Source organism: Bombina bombina, chromosome 3, assembly GCF_027579735.1.
Source record: "Bombina bombina isolate aBomBom1 chromosome 3, aBomBom1.pri, whole genome shotgun sequence".
Classification (NCBI taxonomy): domain Eukaryota; kingdom Metazoa; phylum Chordata; class Amphibia; order Anura; family Bombinatoridae; genus Bombina; species Bombina bombina.
The window spans coordinates 933,777,433-933,796,600 of record NC_069501.1 but is presented as its reverse complement, the minus strand read 5'-3'; the positions used below and the strand labels follow the sequence as shown (position 1 = coordinate 933,796,600).

Genomic DNA, 19,168 nt, shown 5'->3' with positions numbered 1-19,168 from the left:
CAGATATACTGTGATAAGGAGAAAAGTCACTTTGGAATCTACAGAGATCACATTACCAGTAGTCTTGGGACTTAGTATGCTAATTATGACCAGCTGGTTTAAGTGAAAAAGTTATAGAGACCATTTGTGTGACTATATGCCCTCCCCCCAAGAATCACATGGGTAACCATATACCTAGACAGGATAAGTGGGTTGGGTATGAGTGACATCATCATTGGGGGAAGAATGAAAACTTACACATGTGAGGACTTTCTGCTGAAAACCTCCATTGCATCCATTACATCGCACTACTCTCACATAGAATGGATATATATTAGTGTGATATTGATGCTACATCAGTAATGTATTTATATGTGATAGAATGGGCATATGTATATTTATGTTTAATTCAGTGATGTATATTTATAGTTAACCTGCATATTTTATTAATGTTTATTAGCCTCATTATAATAAAAATTTGCATTGTTGAAACAAGAGTTGTAAGTTATGTCCTTACAGCTAGTTTAATTAAGCTAGTGATTGTGTGTTAATATTTTATAGTGGGTATAATAATTCATAAGGGATTATTAAGAGGAATATTAGCATATCACTAAAGGTATAGTGAATAGACACTAAGAAATATAGATTTATTTAATTGGTGAGCCAAATGTTTTACCAACATACACTTGTTTTAAAGGTGGGACAAATTCATGCTCTTTTCTATAATACAAGTGTGATTTTTGGACGAAAATTGAACCTAGTTTTTCTGTTGCTATACTGTTTTTGTGTGAGTGCTTTAGCAATAAGTCCCTGGCCAGGATTTTGTCAAACTGGACGCAGAGAATATTGTGTCACGCAGGACGTGAATATGAATTGTTTGCAGTCTGAAGACACTTCAAAGTGTGAGTATGGAATTAATTGTTAAATATGCAGAATGTAGCACATTTGATCCTCTTATTGATGAAAATACTAATATAGTTAAAAGACTGAAAATGTATGGTTGCAATGTGAGAATGAAAATAAGCTTGCTGATAAAAAGAGGTTTTGTTTAACAAAAGAAAAGTCTAATTTACAGAATTGCATTAAACTGTTGTTAGCAATCAAAGACCAATCGAATAGAGCAATCACTGGAATTCCCCAATAGCCATAGTAACAGAAAGCAATATTAACACATTAGATGAGAATTGCCCCACATGTGGTGTAAATGCAAAATGTATTAATACCTTGGAAGACAATTATTAATCTAGGGGCCAACTTACAGCTTTATGGAGACAGGGGCTTGCAAACTTAACCCCTGATTGCAGTGTTAAATCAGGAGAATCCACCTGCTTCTGAAGAAGATGGGTCACATGCTGATGGGGGGAGGGTGCCTATGCCACATGTTGATGGTGGGGTGCCTATTCCACAAAGTGAGGAAAGATTTAATCACACACAAAATACAGAGAGCACACACATGCCCATACTAACTCCACAGATAACTAAATAAAAAACATTAATTCCAGAGCACCAAACAGATACTTTATCACTAACTCCCTGTTTAATATCCAGGGGAAGAAATTTAACTCAATCGCAAAATATACTTTTCTCTACCACCTTTCCTGGAACACCATCCCTGGTAACAACTACCATTAAAAACCAAGATAGATATAAAGTAATGAGACAACTGGTAAAGTTAAAACCCCTCTTTCCAGTGTATGATGTAAAACCAGATGTATTTACTAACATGTCAAATTTTGAGTCTGCAATAAAACAGTACATGCTTTCTCCTAAAGAAGCATGTATAATGTTAAAGCTTTGGCTTCCAGGCAGCATTGCGGCTAAATTACAATCACCAGTTGCAGGTCCAGTTAATTTGAACACAGATTTGTTTAAGGAGGAGAATGGGGTTCAGATGGGGACAGATTAAAAGCAGTTTGTAAACTAGTCACAGGCAGTAGAAATTTAGACAGTCACTCTCTTGCGGAAATGCAAGTGGCATTAAATGATGACCCATGGGTATTTGCAGCCAGATTTGAACAAATATATAGACCGACCGATAGAATTTCACCAGATCAGACACCTCATAATATGTTGAAATATTTAATTAAAAATGTCACATACATGGACCCTAGCACACAAATGATGGCTGAGGAAAAGAATACACTAGTGGGTGTGTTATCTAGTATAGAAAAGGCTAGGCAAAACATTCTAAAGAAAAGAAACACAGGGCAACATAGGATTGCTGTGGTAACCACTAATGAAGGGAAACAAAATTTTCAGAGGGTCCCTTCAAAGGTACTTGCCATTATTGGAATAAATATGGGCACAGACAAGTATATTGCAGATTTTTAAAGAAAATTCAGAAGGAAACTGAGGGAGGGCAGGAAAGATTACATACCTCTGCACCTCCACAAGACAGCTATGACCAGAATTGGCTAGGGAAAAATAACCAGAAAAAGCCTCTAGATAAAACAGGACAGGAATACACTCCAAAGTTTAGGCCAGGTACTAATCTGTATGCCTCAGTGCATGAATCTTTGAGAGTGATGACTGTGGGGGCAGGGGAAGTTGGATATCATGAAAAGAATTCTGAAAATAATTCTCCTCATATCCTGCTCTGACTAACTACCTAAGGCCCTGGATGACATGGTCCCTATATGTAACACATTTAAGGATCATTCTGGGCACCCCTGTGTCTATGGTGTGATTGAAGGCCATTGCACAAAACTTCTCATAGACATAGATGCTTTAGTGACTCTGACAGACTTACCATTAAGCCCCCCACAGGGGACAAGACACACAGAGGGTACAATACTTGGTGCTGATAATGAGATCAGAAGGGATAATAGTGGACCTGTGTAACAATGTTTTGTGGAGGGATACTAGAGGGAGAAAGACTGTTATGTTAGATGACTCTTACCTCAGTTCTATTGCAGCTATTGTTAAGGTAAAGGCACACACACACACACACATTTCACAGATGAACATTCACAAGGAAATGCACATGTGGACATGTTAGCCAAACAGGCAGTTTTATATGGGGAACCATGGCAATCAGGTGAGAATGACAGGGAGACACATGAAGCATGTAGAGAATATGTTGCATCTAAAGATACAGTGGCACACATAGCAAAGGTTACAATTATAGATCCAGAAGTACCTGATTTGCAAACAGAACAAGCTAAAATATCTTAACCTTTTCCATCTGTTACAGGAACAGCAAACCAAATGGTTATTCAATTTGTAATGGGTTAATATGTTATTCCAATACCACTGATCCACAGGCTAAATTGTTTTTTTTTTGTGGTCCCAAGTCATTTATAGGGACCTATAACACAGCAAACACATTCTCTTCTTTGGCATATTGGCCAAAGTACATTAGCGTACCATTTAAGGCAAAAATGTAATTGGCCAGATTTAGCAGAAACCTTTTTAAAATGTGTACAAGAGTGTGTAATTTGTGCTCAAATAAATCCACGTCCTAAAGGTCAGAGACCCATTCTCCAGAGAATACCAGTAGCAGATGGCCCTTGGAAAGCTATCCAAATTGATTTTATAGGCCCACTTCCACTATCAAAGGGGGGTCTAGGTATTCCCTAGTAAATGTAGATATTTTTTTAAAATGGGTTGAGGCTATTCCACTTTGTTGTGATACTGCACAGGCTACTGTGGGAACATGTTTTCTCAAGATGGGGTTTTCCAACACTCATTGAATCAGACAGTGGTACACATTTTACAGGTCAGGTAATGCAAACTCTCTGTGCCCTACTGGGAAAACAGACAAGATTGAATGTACCATATCATCCACAATCCTCTGGTATAGTTGAGCGCATGAATCACATGTCCAAAATGCTTTCCCAGTATGGTAGATCATGGGTCACACATCTTCCAGCAGTTCTAATGGCTATTAGAGCTGCACCATCAGATGCTACTAAGTTTTCTCCCTATGAGCTCATGGCAGGGAGAAAGATGACATTAGGCCACCTAGGTGAACCACAATTGTCTATTCCCTTGAGAGAATCTGTGTCTAGAGATCAATATCTCTCCCAAATTCAAGAGCAGTTAAGCACACTGCTACTATTTGCTGCCTCTAATATGGCCCCTACTGATTGTACATTTTCATCTACACCTTAAACTCTGTTTGAGAAGGGGGGATTGATCATGATTAAAAATTTTCGCAAAAATTCTCCCTGGGATGCAAATTGGGAAGGGCCTTATAGAATTTTGGAAAAATTGGGTAATACTGTGATTAAAATAGAAAGATCAACCCCTGGGAAAACCAGAAGGCAGCCTGGTTACAAATGGGTCCATGTTGACCAATGTAAATTGTATGAAGGGACAGTTGTCCCAGCTGTAGAAATGTCTGATAAGAACTGATATTCTCTTAATCTTTTTGACAGATTTCATTATGTGGAACCTGAGAGGAATGATCGCCACCAACCTCTAAATGGATTCAGATGGGGACAGATTAAAAGCAGTTTGTAAACTAGTCACAGGCAGTAGAAATTTAGACAGTCACTCTCTTGTGGCAATGCAAGTGGCAATACCCAATGATGACCCATGGGTATTTGTAGCCAGATTTGAACAAATATATAGACCGACCAATAGAATTTCACCAGATCAGACACCTCATAATATGTTGCAATATTTAATTAAAAATGTCACATACATGGACCCTAGCATACAAATGATGGCTGAGGAAAAGAATACACTAGAGGGTGTGTTATCTAGTATAGAAAAGGCTAGGCAAAACATTCTAAAGAAAAGAAACACAGGGAAACATAGGATTGCTTTGGTAACCACTAATGAAGGGAAACAAAATATTCAGAGGGTCCCTTCAAAGGTACTTGCCATTATTGCAATAAATATGGGCACAGACAAGTAGATTGCAGATATTTTAAAGAAAATTCAGAAGGAAACTGAGGGAGGGCAGGAAAGATTACATACCTCTGCACCTCCACAAGACAGCTATGACCAGAATTGGCTAGGGAAAAATTACCAGAAAAAGCCTCCAGATAAAACAGGACAGGAATACACTCCAAAGCTTAGGCCAGGTACTAATCTGTATGCCTCAGCGCATGAATCTTTGGGAGTGATGACTGTGGGGGCAGGGGAAGTTGGATATCATAAAAAGAATTATGAAAATAATTCTCCTCTGATATCCTGCTCTGACTAACTACCTAAGGCCCTGGATGACATGGTCCCTATATGTAACACATTTAGGGATCATTCTGGGCACCCCTGTGTCTATGGTGTGATTGAGGGCCATCGCACAAAACTTCTCATAGATATAGATGCTTTAGTGACTCTGATAGACTTACCATTAAGCCCCCCACAGGGGACAAGACACACAGAGGGTACAATACTTGGTGCTGATATAATGAGATCAGAAGGGATAATAGTGGACCTGTGTAACAATGTTTTGTGGAGGATACTAGAGGGAGAAAGACTGTTATGTTAGATGACTCTTACCTCAGTTCTATTGCAGCTATTGTTAAGGTAAAGGCACACACACACACACACATTTCACAGATGAACATTCACAAGGAAATGCACATGTGGACATGTTAGCCAAACAGGCAGTTTTAGATGGGGAACCATGGCAATCAGATGAGAATGACAGGGAGACACATGAAGCATGGAGAGAATATGTTGCATCTAAAGATACAGTGGCACACATAGCAAAGGTTACAATTATAGATCCAGAAGTACCTGATTTGCAAACAGAACAAGCTAAAATATCTTAACCTTTTCCATCTGTTACAGGAACAGCAAACCAAATGGTTATTCAATTTGTAATGGGTTAATATGTTATTCCAATACCACTGATCCACAGGCTAAATTGTTTTTTTTGTGGTCCCAAGTCATTTACAGGGACCTATAACACAGCAAACACATTATTTTCTTTTGCATATTGGCCAAAGTACATTAGCGTACCATTTAAGGCAAAAATTGAATTGGCCAGATTTAGCAGAAACATTTTTAAAATGTGTACAAGAGTGTGTAATTTGTGCTCAAATAAATCCATGTCCTAAAGGTCAGAGACCCATTCTCCATAGAATACCAGTAGCAGATGGCCCTTGGAAAGCTATCCAAATTGATTTTATAGGCCCACTTCCACTATCAAAGGGGGGTCTTATGTATGCCGTAGTAATTGTAGATATTTTTTTCAAAATGGGTTGAGGTTATTCCACTTTGTTGTGATACTGCACAGGCTACTGTGGGAACATGTTTTCTCAAGATAGGGTTTCCCAACACTCATTGAATCAGACAGTGGTACACATTTTACAGGTCAGGTAATGCAAACTCTCTGTGCCCTACTGGGAATACAGACAAGATTGAATGTACCATACCATCCACAATCCTCTGGTATAGTTGAGCGCATGAATCGCATGTCCAAAATGCTTTCCCAGTATGGTAGATCATGGGTCACACATCTTCCAGCAGTTCTAAAGGCTATTAGAGCTACACCATCAGATGCTACTAAGTGTTCTCCCTATGAGCTCATGGCAGGGAGAAAGATGGCATTAGGCCACCTAGGTGAATCACAATTGTCTATTCCCTTGAGAGAATCTGTGTCTAGAGATCAATATCTCTCCCAAATTCAAGAGCAGTTAAGCTCACTGCTACTATTTGCTGCCTCTAATATGGCCCCTACAGATTGTACATTTTCATCTACAACTTAAACTCTGTTTGAGAAGGGGGGATTGATCATAATTAAAAAATTTCACAAAAATTCTCCCTGGGATGCAAATTGGGAAGGGCCTTATAGAATTTTGGACAAATTGGGTAATACTGTGATTAAAATAGAAAGAGCAACCCTGGGAAAACCAGAAGGCAGTCTGGTTACAAATGGGTCCATGTTGACCAATGTAAATTGTATGAAGGGACAGTTGTCCCAGCTGTAGATATGTCTGCTAAGAACTGATATTCTCTTTTTGACAGATTTCATTATGTGGAACCTGAGAGGAATGATCGCCACCAACCCCTTTGTATTTGTGTGGGTGTTATTGCAAAACTTCCAATTTGTGACTGTAATGAACCTTCAATCCCCAACCTCACAAGGAGTCGTAGATGGAGCTCTAGCAACATCATTAGAGGATGGACAAGCTTCTGGAGTTCTCAAGACCTTAACAAAGATTGTTTGGAACAATTGAATTTTAGGGTTGAAATATTTGCTGAAAAACATAAAGACAATTTAACTGGTTTTTGGAGGGTCAATCAGGGTAATAAAATGAAATTGGAATGTAAGTGACTTGGGGAAAATGGACTGTAGGTCTGGTGGGAGAAGGTATTTTTGTGTCTACAACATTTGTTAATCCTATTCACACTATTATTGGCGATAACTATAATATAACCAAGGTTATATTTGAACAGCAAATTGAAGAAGGGATTAATTGGAGAGTTACAGCTTCCTACTTTGGTGGAGGGATTGAAGTGTACTTAAGAAAAGATCAAAAAAGGGAAACAACTACTTTGCACCTTTGATCTATTCAACTTTAATCACTACACCAAATATGAAGCATTATGACTATACTCCAGTGTGTGAGGGGAAAATGGTTGTTTCTAGGGTCCATTTCAAATAAGTTCAATCAAGCCACTTTCAGTATTGAGGGATGCCACATTCAAATTTATCAAATTTATTCAAATTTATCACATGGAGGATTAAAAAAATAGATTGGCTAGTTTCCACACAATACCAAAATTGTTCCAGAATTACTACCACTATGGAAAAAGCATTAGTTAAATGGGCAGAAGGTACTCGGAGAAGGACTAGGAGGGATATTGTGGATAAAGATTTGGGAGGTGTGGGAACAGGGTTAGGGGTAGTAAACTTCATTGACATATCCAGCTTAACAACAACCTTATTGTCTCAGGGAATGTTAAATGCAAAAGGGATTCATACACAACAAATGATAAACATCCTGGTAGAGACACAGACAGTAATTTACGTTCAGGGTCCTGCCATTCAACATACAGAGGAAATACTGATACGAGTAATTAGTAGGTTAAGGGAAGTATCCTGGGATTTTGTGTGTATTTCCATGCAAACAGAATTATCAACTGACTTTAAATTAATAGCTCAGGCTATGGAAAATAGCCATACACCTTTGGGAGGGTGGGGGCAGTCTTTTGTTAATTATGGTTAAACAGTTGGTTAGGTTGCAGGGAAAATGTATGCAGGGCTACTTCACTTGTGCCCATTAGTGGTACCTATCAGAATGTGTATCATTTGTTTTCACTAGGAACACCTGTCACATAGGGGCATATTTATTAAAGTCTGGCGGACCTGATCCGACAGTGCGGATTAGGTCCGCCAGACTTCGCTGAATACGGCGAGCAATACGCTCACCGTATCCTGCAGGCTCGCCAGAAACACGGGGCATCAAGCTCCATTCAGAGCTTGATACATATGCCCCAAAATCTCATATTTTACATCATGAGTTAAAGTTCCCAAATTTTATATGGAATGGTTCCCATATGACCAGGTAGACATGTCTGGATGCATAAGGTTTCCTTCTAAAGTTTTATGTCTACCTAACCAGGCAAGAATACTTTTTGATTCCTGCTGGCATAATCACTGATATTGCAATGGTTTTGTGGAGAAAGTTATTCCCCAAGATATCATTTTTTCATTAGGACAAGGAAAGGTGTGTTTTGTTTCTTTGAAGCCTAAAGATGAGGTGCATGTATGGTTTGACAAGTGTAATGCAAGGGAACAAATCACACCATGGATTTATTGTATTACTGGGTACCCTGTGAAGATAAGTTCACTACAGTTTAACTTCACTGTCCCACAGTTACTTACATATAACGCTACCTTGGGGGCTCCACTCATAACACCAATATTAGTAGATGATGCACCTTGGCAAAAATAGATAACCTTATTGCAAAAAGATTCTGTGTTACTGGAGCATCTTAAAAATTTTAAACAACGTGTTCATGTAAATTTCTACCATCAGGAAAAGGAACTACAAAGAATTAAACATACTTTTACAGAGATGTCAGTGTAGGCTGACCATACGTCCCGTTTTGAAAGGGACAGTACCGTTATTTTATGTTTTTTCCCCTGTCCCGCCGTTTCTTTATTAATAGTAATTTTGTCCCATTTTGAGGGTTATCAGACCGTGCGGGCAGCGCAAGTGTAATTTTTTATGGCACACACAACACTTAAAAAAAATTTAAACTCACCGCCGGCGGGGAGGGCAGTTTTTTAAAAAACTATTTTTTTTTTTTAACTGCAGCCGGGTTGGGGTTGGGTGGCCGTGCCCACATGTTCCACAGCATGCAGTCTTCATGCAGTCTTAGCAGTCTATGCCGCCCGCGCTCTTCAAAATTAGGGGCGTGTCATTGATAGGTGCCTATAATGAGTCAGTGACAGCAGGTCAGTACTCAGTCGTGAGCTGTCAGACTGAGCCTAGGAGGGAGACTGGTCACTGATCAGTGTGAGGGAAGTTAGATTACTAGCTAGCTCAGCTGCAGTAGTGCCAATACTTTACTAGTAACTTACACTCAGGACAGGCTCAGCACAGGGGCCGGCAGGAGTCGGACTAAAAATATCTTAGATTCAGTCAGTCATCATCTGGATCATCCGAATTATAGGCTGACCTGACCATAGGCTGACCTGACCATCACCAGACACCAGAGAGATCATTCTTGTTGCTATCTTCTTCTTGTTTGTGTCACAGACGTGTGAAGTGAACATACAAACTAGTGTTATGGTCTGGTCTGGAAGTAGATCAATTCAACTGTCTACAGTCTATGCTCTGAACTTCAGCTTCTGCAAGAATTGTGCACGGTCAAGGTAAGACCAGTGCCTGTGCCTGGCAATCAATTAAATTAAATTAATTGTCATTTATTATATCATATGCTTATTATTATTATTATTATTATGCTGCTGCAGTGCTGGTTGTAGTACGGACGTTATAAAATAACAGTTATTATCAAGTAACTAGGTAGTTCCACATTTTTATCAGTTCTTCCACTATTTACATGTGTAACAATGATTTTTGGCAACTCAGCTAAAAAAAATCTACAACTACTATCCAGATATTCAAACCAAACGCACGTTCAGAGGCTTTTACCCTTTAAAATCAGTTAACATGGGGGAATTTGCCTTGACAACATAGGATAATCTCACTTTTTTAAAGCATGTTTGTTGTTTGTATGATAAATTAAATTGTAATACTTTTGTTCACAAGCTTCAGAATCAGCTCTTCTTATTATATAAGCATGTTCTCTTTGATTTTCTTTTGTTTAAACAACAAATTTGACTTGGGTATCCATCTGTTTAAAAGTGACAATGAGTCTGAGACAAGTTCCATAATATATATTAATATTAATGAATATTGCGTGGGGGGGCATGATGGATGTGATCTAATGGAGGGAACCTTCGTCTTTAGAATAGTTATTGGATAAGTAATTTTATTTCCCTTAACAACAGTTATAATAAAAAGCATTTTATAGGGTGTCTTTATAAGTCAGAAAATTTGTGCTTTATTTTTATATAGATTTGACAATTTTCTGTGTGCATCAAATTTAAAGTAAAAATAATTTCATATACATGATACATCAGCCCATGGAGTATGAGAAGTTTTATTATATGGTGTTGAAAGACCGAAATTTGCTGTGTAAATTTGTTTCATCAGACAAATATTCATGGTACAATCATGATGAAATGCAGTCCCCCTCTAGCTCTACGTCTACCTAAAATTTTTTGTATGAGTTATTTTGTCACTGAAGGATAATTGTTGGCTCAATAGTTTAAATTCATGTCATAAAAGTTAACTTTTGTTAAAATCTTACTTTTTCCATATAAATAAAGATAATAACCCTGTCCCGTTTTTGACCTCTCAATGTCCCGTTTTTGTCTCAAGGAAATATGGTCAGCCTACTGTCAGTGCTACCTGGTGGCAGAAATGAGCAAATTCCTTTTCGAAACAGTCATCATGGGGTTCTGCATTGGGAAATCTGTTCATACATCCATTTATAATCATATTATTTATTTCTATTGGCTAGATTACGAGTTTTGTGGTATGAGTGAAAAAGCAGCATTGAGGCTCTTTTTCACTACCGCTGGTATTACGAGTCCTACAGGTTTAGGAGCACCGCACACTTTTTTGGCCGTAATGCAATGTAATTACCGCTGCTTTCAAAAAGTCCTTTTTCAATGGGACGTCCATAGTGCCGGTATTACAAGTCTGCCTGGGAGGCCAAAAAGTGAGCGGTACACCCTACACCGCCAAGATCCATACCGTAAACTGAAAGTCAGAAGTTATGAGTTTTACGCTATAAAACTCATAACTAAAGAGCTAAAAAGTACTCTAACACTCATAAACTACCAATTAACCCCTAAACCTAGGCCCTCCCGCATCGCAAACACTAAAATAAAATTATTAACCCCTAATCTGCCGCTCCAGGCATCGCCGCCACTATAATAAACATATTAACCCCTAAACCGCCATACTCCCGCATCGCAAACACTAGTTAAATATTATTAACCCCTAATCTGCCGCCCCTAACATCGCGCCACCTACCTACATTTATTAACCCCTAATATTCCGCCCCAACGTCTCCACTACTATACTAAATTTATAAACCCCTAAACCTAAATCTAACCCTAACCCTAACACCCACTAACTTTAATGTAATTAAAATAAATCTAAATAAAACCTACTATTAATAACTAAAAAATTCCTATTTAAAACTAAATACTTACCTGTAAAATAAACCCTAAGCTAGCTACAATATAACTAATAGTTACATTGTAACTAGCTTAGGTTTTATTTTTGTTTCACAGGCAAGTTTGTATTTATTTAAACTAGGTAGAATAGTTACTAAATAGTTATTAACTATTTACAAAGGCCTAGATTTGGAGTTCGGCGGTAGCCGTCAAAACCAGCGTTAGAGGCTCCTAACGCTGGTTTTGGCCGCCCGCTGGTATTTGGAGTCAGTGATTAAAGGGTCTAACGCTCACTTTTCAGCCGCGACTTTTCCATACCGCAGATCCCCCTACGCCATTTGCGTATCCTATCTTTTCAATGGGATCTTCCTAACGCCGGTATTTAGAGTCGTTTCTGAAGTGAGCGTTAGAGCTCTAACGACAAAACTCCAGCCGCCTGAAAATAGCAGGAGTTAAGAGCTTTCTGGGCTAACGCCGGTTCATAAAGCTCTTAACTACTGTACCCTAAAGTACACTAACACCCATAAACTACCTATGTATCCCTAAACCGAGCTCCCCCCACATCGCCGCCACTCGATTAAAATATTTTAACCCCTAATCTGCCGACCGCCACCTACGTTATACTAATGTACCCCTAATCTGCTGCCCCTAACCCCGCCGACCCCTGTATTACATTTATTAACCCCTAACCTGCCCCCCACAACGTCGCCGCCAGCTGCTTAAAATAATTAACCCCTAATCTTCCGACCGCAAAGCGCCGCCACCTACGTTATCCCTATGTACCCCTAATCTGCTGCCCCTAACACCGCCGACCCCTATATTATATTTATTAACCCCTAATCTGCCCCCCTCAACGTCGCCGACACCTGCCTACACTTATTAACACCTAATCTGCCGAGCGGACCGCACCGCTACTATAATAAAGTTATTAACCCCTAACCCGCCTCACTAACCCTATCATAAATAGTATTAACCCCTAATCTGCCCTCCCTAACATCGCCGACACCTACCTTCAATTATTAACCCCTAATCTGACGACCGGAGCTCATCGCTACTATAATAAATGGATTAACCCCTAAAGCTAAGTCTAACCCTAACACTAAAACCCCCCTAACTTAAATATAATTTACATCTAACGAAATAAATTAACTCTTATTAAATAAATGATTCCTATTTAAAGCTAAATACTTACCTGTAAAATAAATCCTAATATAGCTACAATATAAATTATAATTATATTATAGCTATTTTAGGATTAATATTTATTTTACAGGCAACTTTGTAATTATTTTAACCAGGTACAATAGCTATTAAATAGTTAAGAACTATTTAATAGTTACCTAGTTAAAATAATAACAAATTTACCTGTAAAATAAATCCTAACCTAAGATATAATTAAACCTAACACTACCCTATCAATTCATTAATTAAATAAACTACCTACAATTACCTACAATTAACCTAACACTACACTATCAATAAATTAATTAAACACAATTCCTACAAATAAATACAATTAAATAAACTAGCTAAAGTACAAAAAATAAAAAGAACTAAGTTACAAAAAATAAAAAAAATATTTACAAACATAAGAAAAATATTACAACAATTTTAAACTAATTACACCTACTCTAAGCCCCCTAATAAAATAACAAAGCCCCCCAAAATAAAAAATTCCCTACCCTATTCTAAATTAAAAAAGTTACAAGCTCTTTTACCTTACCAGCCCTGAACAGGGCCCTTTGCGGGGCATGCCCCAAGAATTTCAGCTCTTTTGCCTGTAAAAAAAAACATACCATACCCCCCCCCCAACATTACAACCCACCACCCACATACCCCTAATCTAACCCAAACCCCCCTTAAAGAAACCTAACACTAAGCCCCTGAAGATCTTCCTACCTTGTCTTCACCATCCAGGTATCACCGATCCGTCCTGGCTCAAACATCTTCATCCAACCCAAGCGGGGGTTGGCGATCCATCATCCGGTGGCTGAAGAGGTCCAGAAGAGGCTCCAAAGTCTTCCTCCTATCCGGCAAGAAGAGGACATCCGGACCGGCAAACATCTTCTCCAAGCGGCATCTTCGATCTTCTTCCATCCGGTGCGGAGCGGGTCCATCTTGAAGCAGGCGACGCGGATCCATCCTCTTCTTCCGTTGTCTCCCGACGAATGACGGTTCCTTTAAGGGACGTCATCCAAGATGGCGTCCCTCGAATTCCGATTGGCTGATAGGATTCTATCAGCCAATCAGAATTAAGGTAGGAATTTTCTGATTGGCTGATGGAATCAGCCAATCAGAATCAAGTTCAATCCGATTGGCTGATCCAATCAGCCAATCAGATTGAGCTCGCATTCTATTGGCTGATCGGAACAGCCAATAGAATGCGAGCTCAATCTGATTGGCTGATTGGATCAGCCAATCGGATTGAACTTGATTCTGATTGGCTGATTCCATCAGCCAATCAGAATATTCCTACCTTAATTCCGATTGGCTGATAGAATCCTATCAGCCAATCGGAATTCGAGGGAAGCCATCTTGGATGACGTCCCTTAATTGAACCGTCATTCGTCGGGAGACAACGGAAGAAGAGGATGGATCCGCGTCGCCTGCTTCAAGATGGACCCGCTCCGCACCGGATGGAAGAAGATCGAAGATGCCGCTTGGAGAAGATGTTTGCCGGTCCGGATGTCCTCTTCTTGCCGGATAGGAGGAAGACTTTGGAGCCTCTTCTGGACCTCTTCAGCCACCGGATGATGGATCGCCAACCCCCGCTTGGGTTGGATGAAGATGTTGGAGCCATGACGGATCGGTGATACCTGGATGGTGAAGACAAGGTAGGAAGATCTTCAGGGGCTTAGTGTTAGGTTTCTTTAAGGGGGTTTGGGTTAGATTAGGGGTATGTGGGTGGTGGGTTGTAATGTTGGGGGGGGTATGGTATGTTTTTTTTTACAGGCAAAAGAGCTGAAATTCTTGGGGCATGCCCCGCAAAGGGCCCTGTTCAGGGCTGGTAAGGTAAAAGAGCTTGTAACTTTTTTAATTTAGAATAGGGTAGGGAATTTTTTATTTTGGGGGGCTTTGTTATTTTATTAGGGGGCTTAGAGTAGGTGTAATTAGTTTAAAATTGTTGTAATATTTTTCTTATGTTTGTAAATATTTTTTTATTTTTTGTAACTTAGTTCTTTTTTATTTTTTGTACTTTAGCTAGTTTATTTAATTGTATTTATTTGTAGGAATTGTGTTTAATTAATTTATTGATAGTGTAGTGTTAGGTTAATTGTAGGTAATTGTAGGTAGTTTATTTAATTAATGTATTGATAGGGTAGTGTTAGGTTTAATTATATCTTAGGTTAGGATTTATTTTACAGGTAAATTTGTTATTATTTTAACTAGGTAACTATTAAATAGTTCTTAACTATTTAATAGCTATTGTACCTGGTTAAAATAATTACAAAGTTGCCTGTAAAATAAATATTAATCCTAAAATAGCTATAATATAATTATAATTTATATTGTAGCTATATTAGGATTTATTTTACAGGTAAGTATTTAGCTTTAAATAGGAATCATTTATTTAATAAGAGTTAATTTATTTAGTTAGATGTAAATTATATTTAAGTTAGGGGGGTGTTAGTGTTAGGGTTAGCCTTAGCTTTAGGGGTTAATACATTTATTAGAATAGCGGTGAGGTCCGGTCGTCAGATTAGGGGTTAATAATTGAAGGTAGGTGTCGGCGATGTTAGGGAGGGCAGATTAGGGGTTAATACTATTTATGATAGGGTTAGTGAGGCGGATTAGGGGTTAATAACTTTATTATAGTAGCGCTCAGGTCCGCTCGGCAGATTAGGGGTTAATAAGTGTAGGCAGGTGTCGGCGACGTTGAGGGGGGCAGATTAGGGGTTAATAAATATAATATAGGGGTCGGCGATGTTAGGGCAGCAGATTAGGGGTACATAGGGATAACGTAGGTTGCGGCGGTTTACGGAGCGGCAGATTAGGGGTTAAAAAAATATATGCAGGGGTCAGCGATAGCGGGAGCGGCAGATTAGGGGTTAATAAGTGTAAGGGTAGGGGTGTTTAGACTCGGGGTACATGTTAGAGTGTTAGGTGCAGACGTAGGAAGTGTTTCCCCATAGGAAACAATGGGGCTGCGTTAGGAGCTGAACGCTGCTTTTTTTTCAGCTCAAACAGTCCCATTGTTTCCTATGGGAGAATCGTGCACGAGCACGTTTTTGAGGCTGGCCGCGTCCGTAAGCAACTCTGGTATCAAGAGTTGCATTTGCGGTAAAAATGCTCTACGCTCCTTTTTTGGAGCCTAACGCAGCATTTGTTTGAACTCTCGATACCAGAGTTAAATTTATGGTGCGGCCAGAAAAAAGCTTGCGGAGCGTTAACAGCCCTCTACCGCCGAACTCCAAATCTAGGCCTAAATATCTAGCTAAAATAAATACAAATGTACCTGTAAAATAAATCCTAACCTGAATTACACTAACACCTAACCTTACACTACAATTGAATCAATTACCCAAAATAAATACATTTAACTAAATTGCAAAAAAAACAAAACACTAAATTACACAAAATAAAAAAGAAATTATCAGATATTTAAACCTAATCTAATAGCCCTATCAAAATAAAAAAGCCCCCCAAAATAACCCCCCCAGCTTAAACTAAACTACCAGTAGCCCTTAAAAGGGCCTTTTGCGAGGCATTACCCCAAATAAATCAGCTCTTTTACCTTTAAAAAAAATACAAACAACCCCCTAACAGTAAAACCCACCACCCACACAACCAACCCCTAAATAAAATCCTAACTAAAAAAACCTAAGCTCCCCATTGCCCTGAAAAGGGCATTTGGGTGGGCATTGCCCTTAAAAGGGCATTTTGCTCTTTTTCCGCCCAAAAGCCCTAATCTAAAAATAAAACCCACTTAATAAACCCTTAAAAAACCTAACACTAACCCCCGAAGATCCATTTACAGTTTTTGAAGACTCGACATCCATCCTCAACGAAGCCGGCAGAAGTCCTTAACGAAGCGGTAGAAGTCTTTATCCAACTGGGCAGAAGTCTTTATCCAACCAGGCAGAAGTCTTCATCCAGACGGCATCTTCTATCTTCATCCATCTGGCGGGGAGCGGGTCCATCTTCAAGACATCCGTCGAGAAGCATCCTCTTCTTACAACAACTCTTCCAGAATGAAGGTTCCTTTAAGTGACGTCATCCAAGATGTTGCCCCTTGAATTCCGATTGGCTGATAGAACAGCCAATAGAATGCAAGCTCAATCCTATTGGCTGATTGGATCAGCCAACAGGATTGAAGCTCAATCCTATTGGCTGATTGCATCAGCCAATAGGATTTTTTCACCTTTAATTCTGATTGGCTGATGGAATTCTATCAGCCAATCAGAATTCAAGCGGCGCCATCTTGGATGATGTCACTTAAAGGAACCTTCATTCTGGAAGAGTCGTAAGGAGAGGATGCTCCGTGCCGGATGTCTTGAAGATGGAGCCACTCCGCGCCGGATGGATGAAGATAGAAGATGCCGTCTGGATGAAGACTTCTGCCCGGTTGGATGAATACTTCTGCACGGTTGGATGAAGAATTTTGCCGCTTCGTTGAGGACTTCTGCCGGCTTTGTTGAGGATGGATGTCGGGTCTTCAAAAACTGTAAGTGGATGTTCGGGGGTTAGTGTTAGGTTTTTTTAAGGGTTTATTGGGTGGTTTTTATTTTTAGATTAGAACTTTTGGGTGAAAAAAGAGCTAAATGCCCGTTTAAGGGCAATGCCAATCCAAATGCCCTTTTCAGGGCAATGGGGAGCTTTGGTTTTTTTAGTTAGGATTTTATTTGGGGGGTTGGTTGTGTGGGTGGTGGGCTTTACTGTTGGGGGGTTGTTTGTATTTTTTTTACAGGTAAAAGAGCTGATTTCTTTGGGGCAATGTCCCGCAAAGGCCCTTTTAAGGGCTATTGGTAGTTTAGTTCAGGCTAGGGGGGTTTATTTTGGGGGGGCTTTTTTTATTTGGATAGAGCTATTAGATTAGGTGTAATTAGTTTAAATATCTGATAATTTATTTTTTTATTTTGTAATTTAGTGTTTTTTTTTAATTTAGTTAATTGTATATAATTTAGGTAATTGATTTAATTGTAGTGTAAGGTTAGGTGTTAGTGTAAGACAGGTTAGGTCTTATTCTACATGTAAATTTGTATTTATTTTAGCTAGGTAGTTGTTAAATAGTTAATAACTATTTAGTAACTATTCTACCTATTTAAAATAAATACAAACTTGCCTGTGAAATAAAAATAAAACCTAAGCTAGCTACAATGTAACTATTAGTTATATTGTAGCTAGCTTAGGGTTTACAGGTAAGTATTTAGTTTTAAATAATTATTTAGTTATTAATAGTAGGTTTTATGGTTTTATTTAGATTTATTTTAATTATATTAAAGTTAGTGAGTGTTAGGGTTAGGGTCAGACTTAGGTTTAGGGGTCAATAAATTTAGTATAGTGGCGGCGACATTTGGGGCGGCAGCTTAGGAGTTAATAAGTGTAGGTAGGTTGCAGCAACATTGGGAGATTAGGGATTAATAAATATAATGTAGGTGTCGGCGATGTAGGGGGCAGCAGATTAGGGGTTAATAAGTATAATGTAGGTGTCGGCAATGTCGGGGCAGCAGATTAGGGGTTAATAAGTATAATGTAGGTGTCGGCGTTGTCGGGGGTGGCAGATTAGTGGTTAATAAGTGTAAGATTAGGGGTGTTTAGACTTGAGGTTCATGTTAGGGTGTTAGGTGTAAACATAAATTTTGTTTCCCCATAGGAATCAATGGGGCTGCGTTACAGAGCTTTACGCTCCTTTATTGCAGGTGTTAGGCTTTTTTTCAGCCAGCTCTCCCCATTGATATCTATGAGGAAATCGTGTGCGAGCACATAAAACCAGCTAACCACAGCTCACCGCAGCGCTAGTATTGGAGTGTGGTATGAAGCTCAATTTTGGTCTACGCTCACAACCTTTTTTTAATTTGAAATAATAGCAGTCAGTTTCCTTCACACGTGTGCGTTTGAGGTCCTGCCAGGGCACAGTGTGACACCAGTGCAAGTCATATCTGCTAAAACAGTAGTGTACATTTTAAAAAAAAAACAACCTTTTTTTAATTTGAAATAATAGCGGTCAGTTTCCTTCACACGTGTGCGTTTGAGGTCCTGCCAGGGCACAGTGTGACACCAGTGCAAGTCATATCTGCTAAAACAGTAGCGTACATTTTTTTTTTTAAAAAAAAACAACCTTTTTTTAATTTGAAATAATAGCAGTCAGTTTCCTTCACACGTGTGCGTTTGAGGTCCTGCCAGGGCACAGTGTGACACCAGTGCAAGTCATATCTGCTAAAACAGTAGTGTACATTTAAAAAAAAAAAAAACCTTTTTTTACTGTGAAATAATAGCAGTCAGTTTCCTTCACACGTGTGCATTCCAGGTCCTGCCAGGGCACAGTGTCACACCAGTGCAAGTCATATCTACTAAAACAGTAGTGTA

The 19,168-nt window shown here is 39.0% G+C and overlaps 1 long non-coding RNA gene across 1 annotated transcript in view; it reads left to right on the top strand.

Annotated features, from left to right (window-relative positions):
* The window catches only part of LOC128654181 (uncharacterized), a 69,746-nt gene extending 58,951 nt beyond the window's left edge, over positions 1–10,795 (top strand). Inside the window, exon 2 of the long non-coding RNA XR_008401429.1 lies at positions 6,904–10,795. This is a non-coding gene — a long non-coding RNA (uncharacterized LOC128654181). The remainder of the gene's footprint in view (positions 1–6,903) is intronic.
* Positions 10,796–19,168: the final 8,373 nt, after the last annotated feature.